The sequence below is a fragment of the Bubalus kerabau genome, chromosome 5, assembly GCF_029407905.1.
Source record: "Bubalus kerabau isolate K-KA32 ecotype Philippines breed swamp buffalo chromosome 5, PCC_UOA_SB_1v2, whole genome shotgun sequence".
In the NCBI taxonomy this organism is placed as follows: domain Eukaryota; kingdom Metazoa; phylum Chordata; class Mammalia; order Artiodactyla; family Bovidae; genus Bubalus; species Bubalus kerabau.
Window position 1 is genome coordinate 98699136 of NC_073628.1, and position 24964 is coordinate 98724099.

The following is a 24964-nucleotide window of genomic DNA, read 5'->3' on the forward strand; positions in this document are numbered from 1 at the left end:
GCTCTGATGCTGCAGCTAAAACTGAAACTGCAATACTTTGACCACCTCACGCAAAGAACTGAGTCTCTGGAAAAGACCTTGATGCTGGGAAAGATTAAAGGCAGGAGGAGAAGGGGATGACAGAGGATGAGATGGTTGGATGGCATCACTGACTTGATGGACATGAGTTGGAACAAGCTCCGGGAGTTGGTGACGGCTAGGGAAGCCTGGCCTGCTGCAGTCCATGGGGTTGCTCGGACACGACTGAGCGACTGAACTGAACTGTGCAGCAAGCACACGGACTTGGGTTTGACAATTTCAACACGAATTTTGGGGGAGACGTGGTTCAACCCATGTCACTTAATTTTCTTGATTTTGTTTAAATCAGAGTGTATCTGGGGACTTCCCTGGTAGTCCCATGGTTAAGAATCTACCTTGCAATTCAGGGGACACAAGTTAAATCCCTGGTTGGGGAAATGAGATCCTACTTGCCTGGGGACAAATAAGCCTGGGCACCATAACTAGAGAGTCCATGTGCTGTAATGAAAGATTCTCCAAGGGCTTTCCTGGTGGCTCAGTGGTAAAGGCTCTGCCTGCCAATGCAGGAGACATGGGTTTGGTCCCTGATCCAGAAAGATCCCACATGCCTCAGAGCAACTAAGCTCGTGCACCACATCTATTGAGCCCGTGCTCTAGAGCCTGAGAGCCATAACTATTGAAGCCTGTATGCTGTAGAGTCTGTGCTCTGCAACAAGAGAAGCCACAGCAATGAGAAGCCAGTGCATCGCAGCTAGAGAGTAGCCCCCACTCTTCAAAACTGCAGAAACGTCTGCACAGCAAGAAGACTCAGGACAGCCAAAAATTAAAAATAAATAATATTAAAAAAAAGATTCTGCCAGCCCCAATTAAGTCTTGACACCAGCGAATAAATTATTTTATTTAAAAATAATTTATTAAAAAATAATTATATTTTTAAAAAGTGTAACTGCTCTGGAACCCTGTCAGGCAGCGTGGAAGGGAAATTCACTCTCAGGTATTACTGCAGCTCTGGCCTCCTGCCTTCCCACCTGCAGAGATGCTGGGGGTCTCTGGAGACCATTGAGACCCTAGAGCAGGACCCCCGGAACTTCCCTCCTCATCGGTCGGTGCTGATATGCCCTCGTCCTAGCTGCCCACTTCCAGATGAAGCTGGGAGCCCCACTCCCACCTGCCCCCACATCCTCCAGGTGCTTGTTCCCCCAGGGCCCCCCAGGGATACAGACCAGCCCTCAGTTTGCCCCTTCCCTTCCGGCCCCTCCCTCAGCCCCCAGCCGTAGGCAATTCAATTCTTTTCTGAGTCTAAGAAGACTCTGAATTTGGCCTCAGAGCAGAGAATTCTAAGGGTCCAGCCTCAAAACCCAGTTGGTATGTCTTAAGGAGGAAGGGAGGGAGTAACAAATAGCTGGGTTCTTTTTTCCAAGAGTAAGGAAACCAAATGCTCACATTCCACAGTTTAGTAGATGATGCTGGCACATTCAAGCTCTCTGCCCTCCACCGTGCCCTCTCTCAGCAGTGGCCTCTGCAAACCTCTATTCTGCTCGGAACCACCCTCTGCCACCCTCCTCCATGCCCCCCGCCCCCGGCTGACCTTAATGATGCCAGCTTGTCTGCCTCCTTGAACTACTGTGACTTCCTGCCAGTGACCCTTGCACACGGCACCATCCCTTCTTCCCTGCTTCCCTGGGAGGTGGAAAGGGATCTTCCTGCCCCAGGCCAAGTGCTCTCCACCCTCCTCCAGCTCTGTCAGTGGTCCCTCCTTATACATTTTAGATTTTTTTTAAATAAAGATTTATGTTTGGTGGTGGTTTAGTTGCTAAATCCTGTCTGACTCTTGCGACCTCACCATGGACTGTAGCCTGCCAGGCTCCTCTGTCCATGGGATTCTCCAGGCAAGAATGCTGGAGTGGGTCACCATTTCCTTCTCCAGGGGATCTTCCTGACCCAGGGATTGAACCTGGGTTTCCTGCACTGTTTATGTTTAGAAACATTGATGATTTACAGAAAAGTGTACAGAGACTTCTTGTATACAACCCTCTCACCCAATTGTACATTACTATTAACTAAAGTTCACACTTTATTCAAATTCCCTTGGTTTTTGCCTGATGTCCTTCTTCTGTTTCAGGGTGCCACCCAAGATGTTACGTGATATTCTGTGGTCATGCCACCTTGGGCTACCCTGGGCTGGGACAGTTTCTCAGACTTTCCTTGTCTTTGAGAATCTTGATGGTTTGGGGAAGAACAGTTGCCAGTAGACTGTCCCTCATTTGGGGTTCGTGTGGTGGTTTGTTTTTCTCGTGACTAGACTGGTGTTTAAGGGCTCTTGGGAGGAAGACCACAGAAACGAAGTGTCAGCCTCATTATGACGTTTCAAGGCTGCCTGATGTCAACATGCTCACCGCCGTGGATGTTGACTTTGATCGCCTGGCTGAGGTGGTGTCTGTAAAGTTCTTCTTTGTCTCCCGTTCCATACTGTGCTCCCTGGAAGAACTCGGTAGGTGTAGCCCCTGCTTAGTGGGTGGGGAGTCAAGCGTCACCTCCTCGAGGGGTCAATATTTACATCAATTATTGACAATTTTCCCATACAGAAACTTTCTCTCTCCCTCTTTTATTTGCTTAATCATTTATTTGTATCAATACAGACTCACAGATTTTTATTTTATCCTTTGAGTTATCAAATATGTTATTTCTTTTTTGTTCAAATTGTTCCTACCTTTGACTCTGGGTTGATTCAATTTTAGTAGATTCTGTGGTCCTTTGATGTGGCCCCATCCCTTTGTTTTGGAAGCACTTCCTTCCTTCCTTCCTTCCCGGCTTCCGAGATGCTCCAGGCTCCTCTCCCAGGCTAGAATTAGACACTTCTTCCAGGAGCCCTGCTGTCTGTTATCAAGGAGAATAGGCTTAGGAACCTAGGTCTGGGTGCCGTGTGCCCTCTAAAGAAACAAAATTGGAAATTTATGTGGAAATATAGATAACCTGTGTATAATACACATGACTAGGATGCTGGGAGAAATATCAACAACCTCAGATATGCAGATGATACCACTCTGATGGCAGAGAGTGAAGAAGAACTGAAGAGTTTCTTGATGAAACTGAAAGAGGAGAGTGAAAAAGCTGACTTGAAAGTCAACATTCAAAAAACTAAGGTCATGGCATCCAGTCCTTTCACTTCATGGCAAATAGAAGGGGAAAAAGTTAAGGCAGTGACAGATTTTAGTTTCTTGGGCTCCAAAATTAGTGCAGATGGTGACTGAAGCCATGAAATTAAAAGATGCTTGCTCTCTGTAAGGAAAGCTATGACAAACCTGGACAGCATATTAAAAAGCAGAGATACCACTTTGCCGCCAAAGTCCATCTAGTCAAAGCTAAGGTTTTTCCAGTAGTCATCTATGGATGTGAGAGTTGGATAATAAAGAAGACTCAGCACCAAAGAACTGATTCTTTTGGATTGTGGTGCTGGAGAAGATTCTTGAGAGTCCCTTGGACTGCAAGCAAATCAAACCAGTCAATCCTAAAGGAAATCAATCCTGAATATTCATTGGAAGGACTGATGCTGAAGCTGAAGCCCCAATATTTTGACCACTTGATGCAAAGAGCCAACTCATTGGAAAAGACCCTGATGCTGGGAAAGACTGGGGGCAAGAGGAGAAGCGGGTGGCAGAGGATGAGATGGTTAGATAGCATCCCTGACTCAATGGATATGGATTTGAGCAAATTCTGGGAGATAGTGGAGGACAGGAGAGACTGGCATGCTGCTTTCCATGGGATCACAAAGAGTTGGACATGACTTAGTGACTGGCCAACAACGACAGCATTTCTATATTTACCCATATATATTTTTATAAGATAAATGAGTTGCTGCTTATATCTCCAACTTTAAACCAGCACCATGTGGTTCATTCCAGCCTTTCCCTTGCTTATCTATAACTTCCCTCTGCAAATGGGAGAAACTCAGCTCCCACCACCCATCATCCCTTTACTTATTTATTTATCCATGTGATTCAGGAGTGTTAGCTTGCTCACCACGAGCAACGAATTTATCAGCAAGAGAACAGCACTATGTACAGCTCCCTTTGTCAACAGACTTTGGCAGGACGAGAAAGGGGAAACAGAGAATGAGATAATTGGATGGCATCATCGACTCAGTGGACATGAGTTTGGGCAGACTCCGGGAGATAGTGAAGGACAGGGGAACCTGGCATGCTGCAGTCCATGGGGTCACAAAGAGTTGGATACGACTGAGTGACTGAACAGCAACAACAAAGTCTTATGGCCACCAATCATTCCCACAGTTGCTTAAGAAACTTTAGATCAGCACCTTTTCTCCCCTATCTCCTTCAGGGAGGTTATGTGACTTTTCTACTACAGTTACATTCTTTTTTCACAGTCTGCACTCTATCCTGGGATTCCCCCACTATCTCCTAAATGATTTTTTAAAAAATTTGTCTCCATTAAGGTTTGCTCTGTGCCGTAAAGCTCTGGGGATTTGACAGTGGACAATGTCTTGCATCCATCATCACAGTGTTATACAGAACCATTTCATTCCATCCCCCCAATTCTCCTGTGCCTTCCTTCCAACCCTTGGCAACCACTGATTAGTTTTCCTATTCTATCTCCTGCATTTTATTTATTATTTTATTTTTGTCTTTTCACAGCTTTACAGCTCATTTTCTTTTTAAAAAATTCTTTTTGGACTATAGTTGGTTTACAATGTTGTGTTAGTTTCAGGTGTACAGTAAAGTGAATCAGTTACACACACACACACACATTAATATATGTACCGTGCCATGCTCAGTTGCTCAGTCACGTCTGACTCTGCAACCCCATGGACTGTAGCCCTCCAGACTCCTTTGTCCATGGGATTTCCCAGGGAAGAATACTGGAGTGGGTTGTCATTTTGTTCAGGGGATCTTCTCGACCCAGGGATTGAAACTGCATCTCCCATATCTCCTGCATTGGCAGGAGGATTCTTTACCATTGAGCCACCTGAGTAGCTATATGTATGTATGTATGTATGTATATATATATATATATATATATGCACATACCCCTTTTTAGATTCTTTTTTCCCTACAGATCATTACAGAGTGTTGAGTAGAGTCCCCAGTGCTCTACAGTGGTTCTTATTAGTTATCTGTCTTATATATGTATATGTGTGTGTGAGTTGCTCAGTCGTGTCTGATTCCTTGTGACCCCATGAGTTGGGCCCACCAGGCTCCCATGACTTGGGGCCCACCAGACTCCTTCATCCATGAGATTCTCCAGGCAAGAAGTGGGTTGGGAGTGGGTTGCATTCCCTTCTTCATATCTTATACAAAGTAGTGTGTATGTGCACGTTCCAATCTCCCAATTTATCCATTCCCCCATTTCTCCCTAGTGACCATAAGTTTTTTTCTATGTCTGTAACTCTATTTCCATTTTGTAGATAAGTTCATTTGTAACCTTTTTTCAGATTCCACCTATGAGTGATATCATATGTTACTTGTTTTTCTCTGTGTGACTTACTTCTCTTGGAATGATAATCTCTAGGTCCATCTCTGTTGCTGCAAATGCATTTTAACTGTCCTCGACTTTCTCCAGGGACTCCTGTCCACCAGCATTTATCATCTTTGAAAATCCTTCTCTCTAATCACTTTGGGTACCTCCCACTATGACATCACCTGTTGTCTCCTTTTCATAGACAAACTCCACATTTGCCCTGAATTTGAATGAACTTTTTGGCCAGCTAGACGGCGCATGTGGTTCCCTTACGGACATTTGTACATCTGCTGGCTGGTGATTCCAAAAAGAAAGCAATTTGAAAACTTGCTTACATGAATATTCATAGCAGCATATCCTTGAGAACTAAATAGCATAATAATCCAAATGTCCATCCACTGATGGATGGATAAACAAAATGTGGTCTGTCCTCACAATGGAATATTACTCAGCAGAAACAGGAAAGAAGTGCTGATACAGGCTACGGCACAGATGAACCTTGAAAACATTGCACTGTGGGAAAGAAACCAGAGATAAAAGGCCCCGTCTTATGGTACTATGATTCCATTTATATGAGAGGTCCAGAACAGCCAGATCCATAGACAGAAAGAAAAGAAGACTGGCAGATTCGAGGGGCTGAGGGGAGGGAGAATTAAAGGGCGATGGCTAAGGGGTGATCAACATGTTTTAAAATTGATTTTGTTGATGACTGCACAAGACTGTGACTATGCTACTGCTGCTGCGTCAGTCGTGCCCGACTCTGTGCGACCCCACAGGCAGCCCACCAGGCTCCCCCGTCCCTGGGATTCTCCAGGCAAGAATACCGGAGTGGGCTGCCATGTCCTTCCCCAATGCAGGAAAGTGAAAAGTGAAAGTGAAGTCGCTCAGTCGTGTCCGACTCTTCACAACCCCATGGACTGCAGCCTACCAGGCTCCTCTGTCCATGGGATTTTCCAGGCAAGAGTACTGGAGTGGGGTGCCATTGCCTTCTCCATACTACACACCATCAAATTGTACGCTTTAGATAGATGGATTGTATGGTATGTGAATTACAGTTTCATAAAGTTGTTACAAAACAACACAAAACAGTTCCCTCACTGATTGTGCTAAGGCGATATCCATTGAGATGAGTCATACTCACTGTGTGAATTCTCAGGATGACTCAGGCTTACAGGGTTATTTTCATGACAGCCCCAAGTTGGGCTTCAGGTCGACCCAGGACCAGCCAAGGAGGCTTATTTAAAGGTGCCCAGAACTGATTTATGCAGGAGCTGGCCACGCACACCTGTGAAGCCTCTTTGGCTATGCGGTCCCAGAGATGGAGCAGGCCATGAACAAAAACACTGTCAGGGTATTTCAGCTCTGGACCCTCCTTTCCCTCCATTCTAGGGCTTGAATTGGGATTGGAATCTGGGACAGTTCTGCAAGTGACAGAATTTGAGCCCTGTCTGTAGGACTGTGGCCCATGCCTCCAGGGTGGGGGTGGGGGGACCACTTTCTGACGCCAGATCAAACGTGGACGTGATTACAGCAGTAGGGTTAGGTTGGTTTAAGTCGCTCAGTCGTGTCCGAGTCTTTGTGATCCCATGGACTGTAACACGCCAGGCTTCCCTGTCCTTCACTGCCTGCCGGAGCTTGCTCACACAGCAACAAAGCAGCCAAAGAAATTGGTGCCAGAATCTAATCTGAGAGGGAGTGTCACACGAGTCATACGCATTCGTTCTCAATGGGAGTGACCTGTCACGGGGGACGGAGATCAGGTGGATTTGTCAGAGCAATTGCGTAGAATTCACTCTCCCTCCAGTTCCAGCTCTACTTGCTGATCCGTTGGTCTTGCTCGAAACCTCCCAGCATGTTTGTCAGTAGGAAATCTGGACACTTTGTATTTCCTGCTGATCAGTCTCCCTGTCCATGATCAGAGGGCAGGCAATGAAGGAGCTGGTTTGTCTTCCTTTTCACCACTAACTCACCTGGTCTTAGCCTCTGTGGTGGGTTGAATGGTCCCCAACCCCCTGCCCCCATGGATCTACCTAGAACCTGTGAACATGACCTTATCTGGAAAAAAGGGTCTTTGCAAATGTAATTAGATATTTATTTACGTATTTGACTGCACTAGGTCTTAGTTGCAACACCTGGGAGCTTTAGTTCCAGCAGGGTAACTCTTAGTTCTGGTAGGTGGGATCTAACTCCCTGATGATCGAACCCGGGGCCCCTGCACTGGGAGCACAGAGTCTTAGCCACCGGACCACCCAGGAAGTCCTCTGTAGATGTAATTAAGAATCTCTACTTGAGATCATCCTGGATTATCTGTCATTGGCCCTAAATCTAATGATTGATACTCTCATAAAAGACAGAAGAGGAGAAGTCACACAGAGGGGAAGGCTGTGAGAAACAAAGGCAGAGATTCAGGTGGTGTACCTCAAGGTGAGGAAGGCCTGGAGCTGCCGGAAGCTGTTAGAAGCCAGGAAGCCTCCTCCCCAAAAGTCTTTGGAGGGAGTTGGGTCCTGCCGACACCTTGATTTCAGACTTCTGGCCCCTGAAATTCGAGAGAATACATTTCTGTTGTTTTATGTAACCAAGTTGGTGGGGATTTCTTATGGCCAAAATGAATACATCCCTGAGTCTCTGAACTTCATCTGTAAGATGTATTAAAATAAAACAGCATGGACCATGTGCCAGGGATTATGTAGACTAAGCCTTAACCTACTTATGCCATCTAATTCCTGGTATTCCCATTTTGCCACGTTGGAAGGAGGTGAAACAGGAGGCTGTGACTGTGCCGTGGACTGGCAGGACCTGCTGTGTGGTCAGCTCCCCCAGGGCTTTTGTCCTTGGCTCCCTAACACTCAAGCACTGGGAGTCTAACTCATAAAGCCTCTGGCCTGGCCTGTTTCTGAGATCTTCCATTCTGTGCACCAGTGAGCACTGCAGGGGCTTGAGGGGCCACCGGGGGATTAAAGGGTTAAATCCAAACCTCAGTGGCCAGGCCTCCGATGTGGTCCTGTTGTTGTTCAGTCACTGAGTCATGTCCAACTCTTTGTGACCCCATGGACTGTAGCATAACAGGCTTCCCCGTGCTTCACTATCTCCCAGAGCTTGCTCAGACTCATGTCCATCGAGTCAGTGGTGCCATCCAACCATCTCATCCTCTGTCCATTTCTCCAAACTACAGGGAGGGAGCACAGCCTCATCTATCAGCAGAAAATTGGATTATTGGATTAAAGATTTACTGAACATGGTCCTGCTCACCAGAGCAAGACCCAGTTTTCCCCACAGCCAGTCCTTCTCATAAGGAAGCTCGCACAATCTTCTTATCCTCATCCATCAGACAGCAGACAGAATGAAAACCACAATCACAGAAAACTAACCAAATATATTACATAGATCACAGCCTTGTGTAACTCAGTGAAACCATGAGCTATGACGTGTAGGGCCACCCAAGACAGACGGGTCATGGTGGAGAGTTCTGACAAAATGTGGTCCTCTGGAGAAAGGAATGGCAAACCACTTCAACATTCTTGCCACAAGAACTCCATGAGTAGCGTGAAAAGGTAAAAAGTGGTCCTGGGGTTCTCCTATTGGCCTGCCCAGAAGGTCCTCTCAGCAGTTCTTCCCATCCCTGCTGACCCCTAATGTACCCTGATTTGGAGAGGGATGCTTACACTGGGAAACAGAGAGTAGACCCAGAAGTCCTCCCAAAGGGCATCCTCTCCTCATCCAGAGAGACACTGAGTCCACCCTGGGTGGTGACAGGCAGGGTGGCCTATTGCTTCATTTTGGTGCTAGTGAGGACGGTGACTGCAGCCGTGAAATGAAAAGACACTTGCTAGCTAGAAGAAAAGTTATGAAAAACCTAGACAGCGTATTAAAAAGCAGAGACATCACTTTGCCAACAAAGGTCTGAAAAGTCAAAGCTATGGTTTTTCCAGTAGTCGTGTACAGATGTGAGAGTTGGACCATAAAGAAGGCTGGGCGCCAAAGAATGGATGTTTTTAAATTGTGCTGGAGAAAACTCTTGAGAGTCCCTCAGACTGCAAGGAGACCAAACCAGTCAATCCTAAGGGAAATCAACCCTGAGTATTTCTTGGAAGGACTGATGCTGAAGCTCCCATACTTTGGGCACCTGATGCGAAGAGCTGACTCATTGAAAAGACCTTGATGCTGGGAAAGATTGAAGGCAGGAGGAGAAGGGGGTAGGACAGGATAAGATGGTTAGCTAGTATCATGGACTCAGTGAATGTGAATTTGAGCAAACTCAGTGAGATACTGAAGTTCAGGGAAGCCTGGCATGCTGCAGTCCATGGGGTCACAGAGAGTCGGACACAACTCGGCAACTGAACGACAACAAGTGGGAGTCATGGAAGATGTTGACAGCTTGGCAGGGCAGAGACAGGGCCTGTGAGAAGAGTCATGGTCACGGATAGTGCACAGGGCAAGTGGGCTCACTGAGACCCCCACCCCCAAGGGTGGGGACCCCTTGTCCCTTCCCAGAGCCACAGCTTCTAAGCACGATGGCTCCTAGGAGGCTGCCCACAGGCACCCCTCATCTCTCATCCTTTAGCCTCAGAAGAAAGCAGCGTGGGTTGTTAAAACACATTTCATAATAAAGTAAACAAGTCTGGGTCCCAGGCTGCAGGACACGTGTTCAAGGCAAGTAACATGAGTCCTGTGACCTTTCCCACGCTGGCCGGCTGGGAGCTCGGCCACCTGTTGGGCCAGAACAAGTGCAGCCATGAAAGTCACCCAAGTCCCTCTTCCTCCAGCAGCAAATAACAGCTTGCAGATGCCATAGGTGCCAGCTGAGGCCCAGGCGGGACGGGCTGTACGCAATGGCTCCTCCGGGGCTGGGGCCACAGCGCAGTTATTTATAAGCTCTGGCTGCTGCCAGCCGTCCTGGATCAGGCTGGTTTGTTTGAGTCTCTGGTGCCAAGTGTTTTCCTTTTTTTTCTTTTCCCAGTGAGAATCTGAATCTGAACATCGCCGGGGAAACCCAGAATCAAGTCACTGGATCGATTCTTGCTCAACACCCACCGTCAAGGCCTCAAAGGTACAAATGTATGGCTTATCACCCACTCTCCCCTGGGATGACGGTGGAGCTGCTGGGTGTGTGTGTTGGGGGGTACTTCCAAGAGCACATTCCTAGAATTTGTCCTTGAGTGTGTCCGGTGGCTTAGTGGTAAAGAACCCGCCTCCCAGTGCGGGACACCCAGGTTCAATCCCTGGGTTGGGAAAATCCTCTGGAGAAGGAAATGGCAACCCATTCCAGTACTCTTGCCTGAAGAATCTCATGGACAGAGGAGCCTGGCGGCCTACAGTTCATGGGGTCGCAGAGTCAGACACAACTTAGCAACTAAACTGCAGTGTTCTTTTCAGAGAGGGATCTATCAGAGCTTTGTTGTTATTTACCAAGTAGATTGATGTCCCTGAAGAAAGGATGTCCAGAGTATTTGCATAATGTAGGGCTCAGGGCTGCACTGTGACTTCCACAGGCCCTAAGCACTTCTGTTTTTTTTGGTCTCATCCTCATTAAAAATAATAATAATAAAAATTTTTGAATTAAAAATTGGTATTGGGTTGGCCAAAAAGTTCATTTGGGTATTTTAATATCATCTTTCAGACCTGAATGAACATTTTGGCTAACCCAACTCAAAGCAGACATAATTCAGGCTGGATTTGCTGCTATATATTTATTATTAATGTATTCACTTTTTCCTTTTGATTTTGTAAATTGTGTGTGTGCCATACTCTCAGTCGTGTCCAACTCTTTGTGACCCTGTGGACTGTAGCCCACCAGGCTCCTCTGTCCATGGAATTTTCTGGGCAAGAATACTGGAGTGGGTTACCATTTTCTACTCCAGGGGATCATCTTGACCCAGGTATTGAACCTGAGTCTCTTGTGTCTCCTGCATTGGCAGGAGAATTCTTTACCACTGTGCCCACTGGGGAAGTAATTAAAACCTTTTTGAGGGCTCTTAAAGTCCCAGGGTCCAGTGAGTGCCTCCTGCTGGGCCTCCCTCCCAGAGCTGTTTTATTCTCTGATGGTCATCCACATTCAGATTTACTGTGCTAAGTGATTTACATGCAAAGTCCTATTTCTCCTCTGCAAAGTCCATGGGGAAGTTAGCCTCCCTACCCCAAACCCCAGATGGGGAAGCTGAGAAATGAGATCACTTGTCCAAGGTCACGCACAGCTGGGGCTGCACCCACTGCCTTGTCCTCAGTTTCCACGCTAGATGCTTCTTCATCCACACTTGACTTTAAAAAGCTTTCATGCTCACAGTTCATGCTTCCTGGAGGCCTCCGTTAATCAGTAGCCACTTGTTCCTGGCCCAGTGAGATGCTACCAGGAATAGAAGGTTCAGGCAGAGGGAACCACAGGGGTGTGGCTGTGTCTGGAGCCAAGCTATCCTCTCCCCCACCTCCCTGGACATCTCTGGGCCCAGCGCCCTTGGTGTTGTTCAGTACCCGAGGCAGCTGGCTCTGTCCGGCCTTGACTGCCTCAGACCCAGGGCCACTGCCCTGTGAAAATTAGTAAAAGGCGTCCCTTCTTCAAGACCCTTGACTGCCAGGAAACTGGTGTGCTAAACACCCAGATCTGTGATGTGCAATGTGTTTGTTATGTGAATGGGGCCCCTTGTAATGTGTGACGTGTGCATCCTGCCCGACCAGACAGGGTGGCCCTGGCCAAGCTCCCAGAGCCCTGGTGCCAATGCCTGCTTTCAAGGATGCTTGAAGTGATAATAGGCCAGTTTTGGGAGAAGGCTGGAGATGAAAGCATTTGCAGCAGAGAGGCGTGGGGGCGGGGGGCAGGGGAAAGGTCTTAGGCTGGCTCCAGAAGGAGGGGTTGGGGGGTTGCAGTTGGAGTTGAAAGCAGAAGTCCAGGCTGCCTGATGGTCACATGGGGAGTTGTACTTGAGGTCAGGAACATCCAGCCCTGCGTGAACCAAAGGTGGGCCTTGGAGCATGCACCGAGTGCTACAAAGGCAAAGACAAAGGGGCAATTATGTCTGCCGGGGCAGAAAGGACAACCAAGAAATGCTTCATGAGAGACAAAGCATCTGAGCTGGGCTTTGGCAGGATAAATAGGAGTTCATTGTGCCAAGAATCCAGGAAGAACATTTTAAAAAGTGTGTAGGGCTTCCCGGGTGGCTCAGTGGTAAAGAATCCACTTGCCAATGCAGGAGACATAGATTTGATCCTTGGGACAGGAAGATTCCCACATGTTGCATAGCAACCAAGCCCGTGGGCCATGACTACTGAGCCTGTGCTCTAGAAGCTGGGAGCTGCAAGTACTGAACCCATGTGCCCTAGAGCCCATGCTCCGCAACAAGAGACGCCACCGCAATGAGAAGCCTGTGCACCACAGCTAGAGAGTAGCTCCCACCCACCACGACCAGCGAAAAGTCCATGTAGCAATGAAGACTCAGCAGAGCCAAAAATAAATAAAAATCATTATGTTTTAAACAAGGTGTGTCAAAGAGAAGGAACAGAGAGGCAGGAGACTACAGAACTTCAAAAGACCCTGGGTCACCCCTGTCTGGCACTGACCCACTCTGTGTTACAGGAGTTGTTTACCACATCGCTTTCCCACTGCACTGTAGGCTCCTGTGGGCAGGGACTGAGTCCAGTTTGCTTGTATCTCAGAACAAGGTTATGGCCTGGCATAAACGGGCTCTTGATAAACATGTGCAGGAAGAATGTACCACCCGTTGATTGACTGTCTGTTGCAGCCAGAGTTTAAGGGGCTGGGAACTGGGATGGGGAGGTGGGAGGAAGCAAGGCGGAGAAGACCAGCTGGAGACACTGTGTGGGCCTGGGGGCTCTGCCGTGGAGCCCGTGTTTCACTGTGTTGGGCATGTGGGGTCAAACAGAAGGGTGATCCAGACCTGCCTAGGTCACCAGATCTGTTGCCAAAGGTTTGGGTGGCCTCCAGTTCAAGGGTGGCTCAGTGGTAAAGAATCCGCCTGCCAATGCAGAAGTCACAGGAGACTGGGTTCGATCCCTGGCTCAGGAAAATCCCTTGGAGGAGAAAATGGCAACCCACTCCAGTATTCTTGCCTGGAGAGTCCCATGGACAGAGGAGCCTGTATAGGGTTGCAAAGAGTTGAATATGACTGAGCATGTATGCACCAGGCCAAGTGGGCAGAGCCTTGAGATAACAGAGGAGAGAGGAGGAAAGTGTTGGGGCTGTGGGCTCCTGGCCATATCTACTTGCTCTAAAATGATGAAAACTGGGGAATTCCATGATGGTCCAGTGGATAGGGCCTCTCACTGTCACTGCCGAGGCCCTGGGGTTCAATCCTGTGTTGGGGAACTGAGATCCTACAAGTCATGTGGCATGGCCAAAGGGAGGAAGAAGATAGAGACAGTCCCACTGAGGGAAAGAGGGAGTTCTCCAGTTTAGAGGCATGAGTCAGGAAGAGCACCATAGTCTCCTGGGTCAACTTGGGTGTGGTTACATTTGGAAAATATAATCTGTCACAGGGCTAGCATATAAAACTATTCACTCAGCACCATGACCAAGTGGGATTTATGCCAAGTGTGTAAGGCTGGTTCAACATTTAAATACCAATGAATGTAATCTATCGTATCAACAGGCTAAAGAAGAAAAAGAATCACATGATCATATCAACAGATGCAGAAAAAGCATTTGACAAAATCCAACACTCATTCAAGATTAAAGCTCCCAGCAAATCATTAAGAGGGGTACTTCCTCAACTTAAAAAACATCTACAAAAAAACTACAGCTAACATCATACTTAACAGTGATAAACTTGAAGCTTTCCGGCTACCATCAAGAACAAGGCAAGGATCTCCCCTCTCACTAGTCCTTTTCAACATTTTGCTGCAAGTCCTGGCTAACGCAATAAGACAAGAAATGGGAGTAAAAGTTATACAGATTGGGAAGGAAGAAATAAAACTGTATTCACACATGATACGATTTTCTCTGTAGGAAATCTGAAAGGACCACCACCACCAACAAAAGTTCTTGGAATTAACAGGCAATTTTAGAAAAGCTGTAGGATACAAAGTTAATATATAAAATCCAAAAGTTTTCCTGTATACCAGCAACAAACGAGTGGAACTGAAGTTAAAAACATATCATCATTTACATAGCAGCCCCCCAGATCTATATGAGGAAAACTACAAAATTCTGATGAAAAAAATCAAAGAACCAAATAAATAGGAAGGTGTCCATGTATCAAGATGTCGTGTGTGCTAAGTCACCCAGTCATGATCAACTCTTTGTGACCCTATGAACTGTAGCCTGCCAGGCTCCTCTGTCCATGGGATTCTCCAGGCAAGAATATTGGGGTGGATTGCCATGCCCTCCTCCAGGGGATCTTCTCTACCCAGGGATTGAACCGGCACCTCTTATGTCTCCTGCATTGACCGGTGGATTCTTTTACCACTAGCGCCAACCTGGGAAGCCCAGCAAGATGTCAGTTCTTAACTCGATCTTCAGATTCAACGTGATCCAAATCAAAATCGCAGCAAATTATTTTATGGATATTGATAAGCTGATTCTAAAGTTTATTTAGAGAGGCAAAAGACCCAGAATAGCCAACTCAGTATTGAAGGAGAAGAACAAAATCAGAGGACTGACTTGACCCAATTTCAAGACTTATTATAAAGCTATAGTAATCAAGACAGTATAATAATAGCAAAAGAACAGACAACTAGATCAATGGAACAGAATAGAAAGCTCAGAAACACACTCACATAAATATAGTTAACTGATCTTTAACAAAGGAGCAAAGGTAATACAAAGGAACAGAGGGAATCTTTTCAACAAATGGTGCTGGAACAGCTTCTATATGCAAAAGAAGCATCCAGACATAGATCTTATATCCTGAAAAATTAACTCACAATGGATGATAGACCTAAATACAAAGAGCAAAACTGTAAAGATTCTTGAAGATGATATCAGAGAAAATCTAGGTGGCCTTGGGTATGGTGATGACATTTTAGATGTAACACCAAAGGCACAATCCATGAAAGGAAGAACTGATAAGCTGAACTTCATTAAAATAAAAACTGCTCTGTGAAAAAAGATGTCAAGTGCATGAGAAGACAAGCCACAAACTGGGAGGAAATATTTGCAGAAGACATATCTGATAAAGGATTGTTATCCAAAATATACAACAAAGTCTTAAAACTCAACAAGACATCAAACAACTTAATTATAAAATGGCAAAAGAAAAAAATAAAATGGCAAAGATTTGGACACCCTACCAAAGAAGATATACCAATGGCAACATGCATATGAAAAGATATTCAACATCATATGTCATTAGAGAAATGCAAGTTAAAACAATGAGATACCGCTAGACTCCTAACAGAATGGCCAAAATCCAGAGCACTGACAACACCAAATGTTGATGAGGGTGTGGAGCAGCAGGAACTCTCATTCATTGCTGGTGGGAATGGAACATGATTCAGCCACTTTGGAAGACAGTTTGGCAGTTTCTTATGAAACTGAACATACTCTTACCAATATAATCCAGCAATCTCAGTCCTTGGTATTTACCCAAATGAACTGAAAATTTACGTCTACACAAAAGCCTGCACTTGGACGCCAGAGCAGCTTTATTCATAATCTCCAAAACTCGAAAGCAAACAAGAGGTCCTTTGGAATGTGAATGGATAATGAACTGTGGAACATTCACCCAATAGGATATTATTTAAGAGAATTCCCTGGCGGTCCAGTGGTTACAATTCCACTCTTTCACTGATGTGAACCTGGGTTCAGTACCTGGCCCAGGATCTAAGACCCCTACAAGCTGTGCTGCCAAAAAATAAAAAATAAAATAAATAAACCTGAAGCTTGTTAAAAAAAAAAAAATATTATTCAAGACTAAAAAGAAATGAGCTCTCAAGCCATGAAAAGATGTAGGGAATACAAATGTATGTTACCAAGTGGCAGACACCAATCTGAAATGGCTACATACTTTATAATTCCAGCCACATATATGACATTCTGGAAAAGGCAAAACTGAAGATGGGAAAGGATCAGTGGTTGCCAGGGGATGGGGGAGAGCAGGATTAACAGGAGACACGAAGAGGCTTTTTAGTCGGTGAAGTTTCACTCTGTAAGACACTAGTTAATACAATAGTGGATATGTGTCCTTATACATTAGTCAAAACCCATAGAATGTACAACACCAAGAATGAACCCAAGTGAAGTATGAACTTTGGGTGGTGATGTATCAGTATAGGTTCATTGATTGTAACAAAAATGTCACTCTGTGGGGCATGGTGAGGGAGGCTATGAGTGTGAGAGTTGTGGTTTAGTCTCTATGTCATGTCTGATTCTTTTTGCAACCCCATGGACTGTAGCCTGCCAGGCTGCTCTGTCCATGGGATTTCCATGGCAAGAATACCGGAGTGGGTTGCCATTTCCTTTTCCAGAGGATCTTTCCGACCCAGGGATCAAACTCACATCTCCTGCATTGGCAGGCGGATTCTCTACCACCAGGGAAGCCCGTGAGTGTGAAGCGACAGGAGGTAAAAGGGAAATCTCTGAAATTTCTGCTCAATTTTGCTGTGAACCTAAACCTGCTCTAAAAAATAAAGTCCATTACAAATTACTGAGTCAATCTCCCTTCCTACTCCAGTCATCAGTCTCTGAGCTGGGGGGTGGAAAGAGAGATGGGAGCTCACAGGAGAGGGGCTCCAGAAGAAGCAAAGGACCCCAGCTGTCCCACATCCAGGCCTGCTCGGGTCATGCCCACCTTCCCAGGCCTCAACAGCCTAGGAGGGGACACTTGAGGGGGTTGATGGTGACTGTAAAATATGGGCTGGGTGGGGACTTCCCTGGCGGTCCTGTGGTTAAGACTCTGTGCTTCTACTTCAGGGGGCACAGGTTCGATCCCTGGTCGGGGAACTAAGATTCCACATGACCAAAACAACAAAACCCAACTCCCATCCCTAAACCCAAGGGTTGGGTAGTCACCTTCTGGGCAAACTGCCTCTGGACTCTGGCTCCAGAGGTCCTGGCTCCACCACTTTTCAGCTGGGAAACTTGCCAAGTGGATGCCTGTCTGCGAAATGGGCAATCACAGTAGTGCACCTACTGTGGGCGCCGATGAAAATTACCGGAGTGACACAGGTGGATGGCCCAGAGCGGACAGCTGGACAGCAATACCAGCCAGGAGGGAATCTCCGCGTTCTTGCAGGCGCCGCTGCGCCCCCTGGTGGCCGCATAGGGAGCGGCAGCACTGGCCGGCGGCCTGGGGCAGAGCCATGCTCCCTCCTGCGGCTGTGTGCGGCTTGCTTTGCCTGCAGTGAGCATCGCGTGCTTGCGTGTCGCTTCAGGAGTGTCCGACTCTTTGCGACCCTATGGACTGTGGCCCACCAGGTTCCTTCTGTCCATGGGGTTCTCCAGGCACGAATCCTGGAGTGGGTTATTGTACCTTTATTAATCAAGCGTCCCTAGAGGCGGCCATGCTGAGTTTTCTCCCAGTTTCCTCTCTCTCGGGTCCTGGGGTCGCCATCCCCAGGACAGGTTTGGTGGATGTTTGTAGAACTGTGCTCTACAACTCTATCCAGGATGCTTGTCCTGTGTCTCTCCCTTGGGCTCTCCCAGGACACAACCCCAGAGGTGGAGGAGCCAACCCCTTCCTCTCTGGAAATCATGTACCAGCCCCAGGCAGCCCACCCTGCTAAGCTGGACTGGTAGGGATGGATGTACCTACAGGCCTCTCCGGGGACTGTCTGTCAAGGAGCAGGAAATCCAGGGAAGGGCCCTGATCCCTGGTTTTTAAGGGACACTGACTGAGTGCCACCACTTGGAGGGCCTTTAGCCACTCCTGTCTCCCCAGTGCATGCCTGCTGCGTGTGTGCTCAGTCGCTCAGTTATGTCTGACTCTTTGCGACCTTGTGGACTGTAGCCTGCCAGGCTCCTCTGTCCATGGGATTTCCCAGGCAAGAATACTGGAGTGGGCTACCATTCCCTTTCTCCAGGATGTCTTCCCTACCCAGGGATGAAACCCGTGTCTCCCAAGTCTACTGCATTGGCAGGCAGATTCTTTACCACTGAGCCATCTGGGAAGCCCATCTCCCCCAGCAACCACAAATAAGGAAAAAAAAAAAATTGGCAAAGTATGTGTTTCAAATTCCCAAGTTGATGGGACTACTGTTTAATTCATCAAAAGAAGAAATTAAGAGAAAAAAAATAATGTACTGGTGAAGTAATTGATTAGTCATTAGGGGGAAATTCTAGATTCCACTTTAAAAAACTCTATTAGGTAACTTGTTTGTAAGGATAAAGTTTTTTTTTTTAAAGTGTACCTAATTTTATTTATTTATTTTTTGACTGCACCATGTGGAGTGCAGGGATATTATTTCCTCAGGATTGAACCTGTGCCTCCTGACTTGGGAGTTCGGGGTCTTAACCACCAGGGAAGACTCAGGGATAAAATATTTATTAATAACACATTTCTGGATGATTTTCTGGTGCTGTCCTCAGTTGGCACCTCAGATGACGTCTTTCATGTCAGTATGCCGTCTGTCCCAGGCTAGAGCCCTTGAAGAGCCACCCTCGAGCCCTCTGATGAGAGTGGACCCCCACCCGCCTGACTGTTGGTATCTAGGTGCCCATCCTAGGACAGCCTGAGTATTATTAGATTCTAGAGGAAACTGGCAAAGGGCACAGTTCTGCAGGCCAGAAGCTGAATGGAGCCCCCGCACTGCGCCCCTGCCCGGCTGGGATAGCAGAGTAGGAACCGTGGGGGAGGGAGTAGAGAACACTGTGTCCGTGAGTCCGTGTTTGGGGTTTTAGTCTGGACCTGAGCAGGTTGTGAAATAAGGGCATTTGAGCCATGTTTATCGAAATTTCAAAGGGCCGTTTGGCCCAAAGTGACATATTTAGTTTAATATCACTGATGTTGCCTTGGATGTCAGAGTGCTGCCAGAAAAAGGCTCTGTGATCAGGCTGCCAGGGCTGGAGGATGGCTGACTGTTCTGCAAGGAGAAGAGGAAGGCCTCTGAGCTCAGGGAAGAAGGAGGGGTCCGGGGCTTCTGTGTAGACTGTGACCAAGCTAGGAACTAGGCGGGGGCCTCGCCTGTCCCCACCCACACTCAGGGTTTCACAGATCCCCGTGTTTCTTACACCTCTTTCACAGGCTCAGAAATCTCAAAAGGACGTGGAAAAATTTGAGGTTCTGGTCATTTGAAAGACATCAATTGTGCAGTATTTTTAATTTTTCTCTGACAGAGTTTCATGTGCATTTTCTGTTTTAAGCTTCATTTTTCTATGATAAAACTAGTAGAGCCACAGAGAGCTGGGGAAACTGGGGATGAAAAGCAAGTAAAACCCCTGTGGCTCGGATCATAAAACGCGGTTGGCATGTGGCTCCATTTCCTCTGTTCGTGAACATGGCTACAATCCCAGGTCACTTGCAAATCCAAGTTATGTGTTAAGATAGCAAAACATGGAGAGAGTAGGTCTTAAGTGTTCTTAATACACACACACACACACACGTACAGACAGGCAACTATGTGAAGATATGGATGTGTTAATTAGCTTGATTATGGCAATCATTTCACAGTGTATACCTGTATCAAATCTTTTCTTTGTATACTTAATGTATATAATTGTTGTCAATTAAATATAAAGTTGGAAAAAATTAAAAGCAGATTTCTTCAACAAATAAATTGCAAGATGAACAGGGAACCTATAAATAAAAAGAAATTTAAATGTCAGGTCAACCAATCAGTGGATCCTAATTCAAACAGGCTGCTTTTTAAAAAAAGAATATTTTTGGCATCAAGGAGACTATTCATAATACAGCATTAATGATTTAATTATGTTTAAGTTTATTTTTAGGTGTGCTGAGATTAAAAAGATTCTGTACTTTTTGTGCATTTAGAAATATTTACAGATGGAATAATATACTCTCTTGGACTTGCTTTAAAACAGTAACAGTTGGAGGGAGAGGGTAGAGGTCAAGATGAAATGAGGATAAATTTGACAACATGTTGGTGGCATGTGGGATCTTAGTGCCCCTACTAGCGACTGAACCTGTGCCCCCTGCCCTGGAAGCATGCAGTCCTAATCACCGGAATGTCAGGGAATTCCCTATTTCTCTATTTTTAAAAAATACGTTTGCAATTCTCCATAATAAATGCCCCATAATAAAAAAGTTTAAACTTTTTTTTTTTTAAAGGACACACAGGGACTAAGACTGACCTTCTTTTGTTGCAAAGGGACTCAGTCACTGAGAGGTACCCCATGGGCTTTGTTGTTGTTTAGTTACTAAATGATGTCTGACTCTTTTCGACCCCATGAAGTGCAGCACACCGGGCTTCCTTGTCCTTCACTAACTCTCAGAGTTTTCTCAAACTCATGTTCATTCAGTCGATGATGCCATCAACCATCATCCTCTGTCACACCTTTCTCCGGCCCTCAATCCTTCCCAGCATCAGGGTCTTTCCCATGAGTCAGCTCTTAGCATTAGGTGGCCAAAGTATTGGAGCTTCAGCTTCAGCTTCAGCATCAGTCCTTCCAATGAATATTTGCTGGGAAGAGGCTATTCAGACTGGTCCAGCCACCAACTCCCTCCAGATGCTCCTTCCTAAGGCTCAGTAGGGTTTCCCAGGTGCCTCAGTGAAATTCGCCTGTCAATGTAGGAGACTTGGGAGACCCAGGTTTGATCCCAGGAAAGTTTCCCTGGAGGAGGAAATGGCAACCCACCCCAGTATTCTTGCCTGGAGAATCCCATGGACAGAGGATCCTGGCAGGCTGAGGTCCGTGGGGTCGCAGAGTCAGACACAACTGAGCAAGTGAGCATGTATGAAGGCTCAGTATCCAGTGTCCGCCAGGGGGCGCTGAGACCATGTTTAACTGACCCAGAGCTGAGGGGCTGGACCTTTCTGGACTGCCTTTGAGATGTGCTAAGATTTCAGACTCTCCGTGGGATAAGTTTGGGCACAAACCTAAGAGATGTGCAGAGGGTCAAGGCGAGGGCTGAGATCGCAAGAATGTTGCTGAAAACCTGTGGATTAAAATTGGGCTTTCCTGCTGATTTCTTGAGAGAATTTTATTTCTTTGGCTTCTATCCCTGAGTTTCTCTAGTCTCCATTGTGGGTTTTTTATTTTTTTAATTGTTGGAAGGGGAGATATAATTCACGTATCATAGAGTTTACCCATTTAAAGTGTACAGTGCAGTCATTTCTAGAATATTTACAGATACGTGAAACTATCACCTCTTTCAATGTTAGTTTTTTTGTTTGTTTTTTAAATCCCCTCAAAAGAAAACTGCTGGACTTCCCTGGTGGCAAAGTAGGTGGGACTCCGCCTGCCAACGCAGAGGATACAGATTCGATCTCTGATCTAGGAAGATTCCACATGCCACAGAGCACCTAAGCCCATGTCACAACTCTTGAGCCTATGCTCTGCAACGAGTGAAAATGAAAGTCGTTCAGTTGTGTCTGACTCTTTGTGACCCCATGGACTATACAGTCCATGGAATTCTCCAGGCCAGAATACTGGAGTGGGTAGCCTTTCCCTTCTCCAGGGGATCTTCCCAACCCAGGGGTCAAACCCAGGTCTCCTCCATTGCAGGTGGATTCTTTACCAGCGGAGCCACAGGGGAAGCCCCGCAACAAGAGAAGCCATCACAGTGAGAAGCCCTTACACAGCAACAAGGAGTAGACCCCACTCACTGCAACTAGAGAAAGCCTGCACAAAGCAACGAAGACCCAACGCAGCCAAAAATAAAAGTGAAAAAAAAGAAACTGAGTGCCATTTGGCTGTCTCCTAACTACCTTCCTGACCCCTGCCCCTAGCTCTAAGCCACCACTAATCTACTTTCTGTAGATTTCCCCACACTGGATATTCCCTTGTGGTTTTGATGAGTGAAGAGGCTTTTTTCTCTCTCATCTTGGAAGTGAGAGCATTATGGGGACCACTCCCCACTCCCAGGGCCTCCTGTCCCTCCCTCTTGGTAATCTTGGTCCAGAAACTACAGGTTGCCATGACACCCTCTATACTGCTCAATGAAACTGGCTCCTCCAAAATTAGAGTCTGAGGAGGTTGGGGTCCACTGGATCACAGACCCCAGTACACACATGTGTGCACACAGGAGGAATTAGAGTGGGCTGAAGAGCAATTTCAGTCCAGAAAGACTCTGACTGCCCTCATAGCTGGCCAGGGAGATTGTACAGCCCCTGTGGAAGTGAGCTGGCAGTTCCTCAAAAACTCAAAGTCACCACATGACCCAGTAATTCCACAACCAGGTTTACATCCAAGAGAATTGAAACTGTACATCTGTGCAACAAACTTGTACATAAATGCTCTTAGAAGCATTATTCACAATGGCAAAAAAAAAAAAAAAAAAGGAAGCCATCCAATGTTTATCAACAAAGAAATAGATAAAATGTAGCATACGTGTAGAATACTATTCAGTCATAAAAAGAATGAAGTACTGATACACGAATGAACCTTGAAAACATGAAGGTCAATGCGTGAAACCAGACACAAAAGGCCACATATTATGTGATTCCATTTGCAGGAAAGGAAATAAACAAATTCATGTAGACAGAAAGTAGATAAGTGGCTGCCTGGGGTTGGGGGAAGGGGGGACTGGGAATGACTGCTAATGGGGATGGGGGTTTTTGGGGGGAGATGAAAATGTTCTGGAGTCAGATAGTGGTGATGGTTGAACAACCCTGTAAATAGTTACAGTGAATTTCACACTTTAGCATGGCTAAAATGGTGAGGGGGGAAAAAAGACTGAACCCGAGGGGCCGTCTTTCAGTCAGGGAGATGGGCAGCAGGTTTGAAGACTCCTTCTAGAACTGGGGTGCAGAGCAAAATCTGGAATGTTCCAGATCATGGGCTGCGGTTGCCCTCACCGCTGCCCTGAAATGGCTCTTGTCTGGGTCATGGATGATATGCTCCTGGTTTTCTCCTGCTTCTCTGATGGCTGGTCTTCAGCCTCCTCCACTGGTCCCTCCTTTTCTGCCTCCCAAGTGTCTCCAGCCATCAGTGCAGCCTGAACTGCCCCTGACTCCAGACTCCCTCGTCCACCTGCCTCTCCATCTTGTTGAGATGCCCAACAGGAAGTTCAAAGCTAACTTCTGCACAACCACTTCCGCCCTTCCCATCCCAGTCTGCTCCTGACCCCTATGATCTGTACCCCATCTTTCCAGTGGCCCAGGCAAAAGACGCTGGGGTCATCCCTGGCTCTTTCTCTCACACTCAACATCCAGTCTCTCAGAAAAATTCTTTCAGTTTGGTGACGTGAGAAGATGCTCTGGATTTGACTGTTCTCACCACCTCCCCTGCTTCCTCTCTCGACCAATTACTGTAATAACCCCCTGGGGAGTCTCCCTTTTGCGCTTCCAGAATCTTCTCAACATAGCAGCCACACTGATCATTTTAAAAAATAATAATAATTAATTTGACTTTGGACTGCATCGGGTCTTAGTTGCGGAATGTGGGATCTTAGTTCCCAGATGAGGGATTGGATCCAGGGAAGCCTCACATTGATCCTTTTAATCATGAATCAGATCATATCACTCTTCTGCTCAAAACCTCCCAAGGCCCCCATTTCACTGAGGGGAAAAAGCTGAAGTTTGTTCTGTTACCGAGTCTAAGCTTGTACTGCTCGCCTGACAGGCCAATAATTGCGACATGAGTTGTTGGGGCAAGGAATCACTTTATTCGGAAAGTAAGCAAACTGAGAAGCCGGTGGACTCACGCTGCCGAGAACCATCTCACCTGAGTTAGAATTCTGGCTCTTTCCATACTAAAAGGGGAGGGAGCAAACTCAAACACAATCTGTTTCCACTCAGACTCCAGAGGGGATATGTTCATTTCTGCACATCACCTTGCAGTCAGCATTACCGACTCAATGGACGTGAATCTGAGCAAACTCTGGGAGATGGTGAAGGACCGGGGAGCCTGGCATGCTGCAGTCCATGGGGTCGCAAAGAATCGGACATGACTTGGTTACTGAACAACAAGGCTGCAGTCATTGGCTAATGGACCTGGTCAGGATGTTCCTGTGAGCTAACAAAGGCGTTTTAGCTTAATGCTCATTACCTGGGAAGTAGGGTCCCCAGAGCTGGGCTATTATGTATAATTTAAGCTTATGGGCACCATCTGTACAGTGATTAACTTCCAGCCACTTTACCCAGGGAAGGATGATTGAGCTGTGTGTCAGCAAAGAGGAGTCTGCAGTGCCAGACTGCAGCCCCATTTAATTTTTCTATTGTGGTAAAATACACATAATAAGTTTTCCAGGTGACCCAAGTGGTAAAGCATCCACCTGCCAATGCAGGAGACTCAGTTTTGATCTTTGGGTCTGGAAGATCCCTTGGAGAAGAAAATGACAACCTACTCCAGTATTCTTGCCTGGAAAATCTCATGGACAGAGGAGCCTGGTGGGCTACAGCCCATGAAGTTGCTAAGGGTCAGACATGACTGACTGAGAATGTATGCATGCAAAATACATATAACATG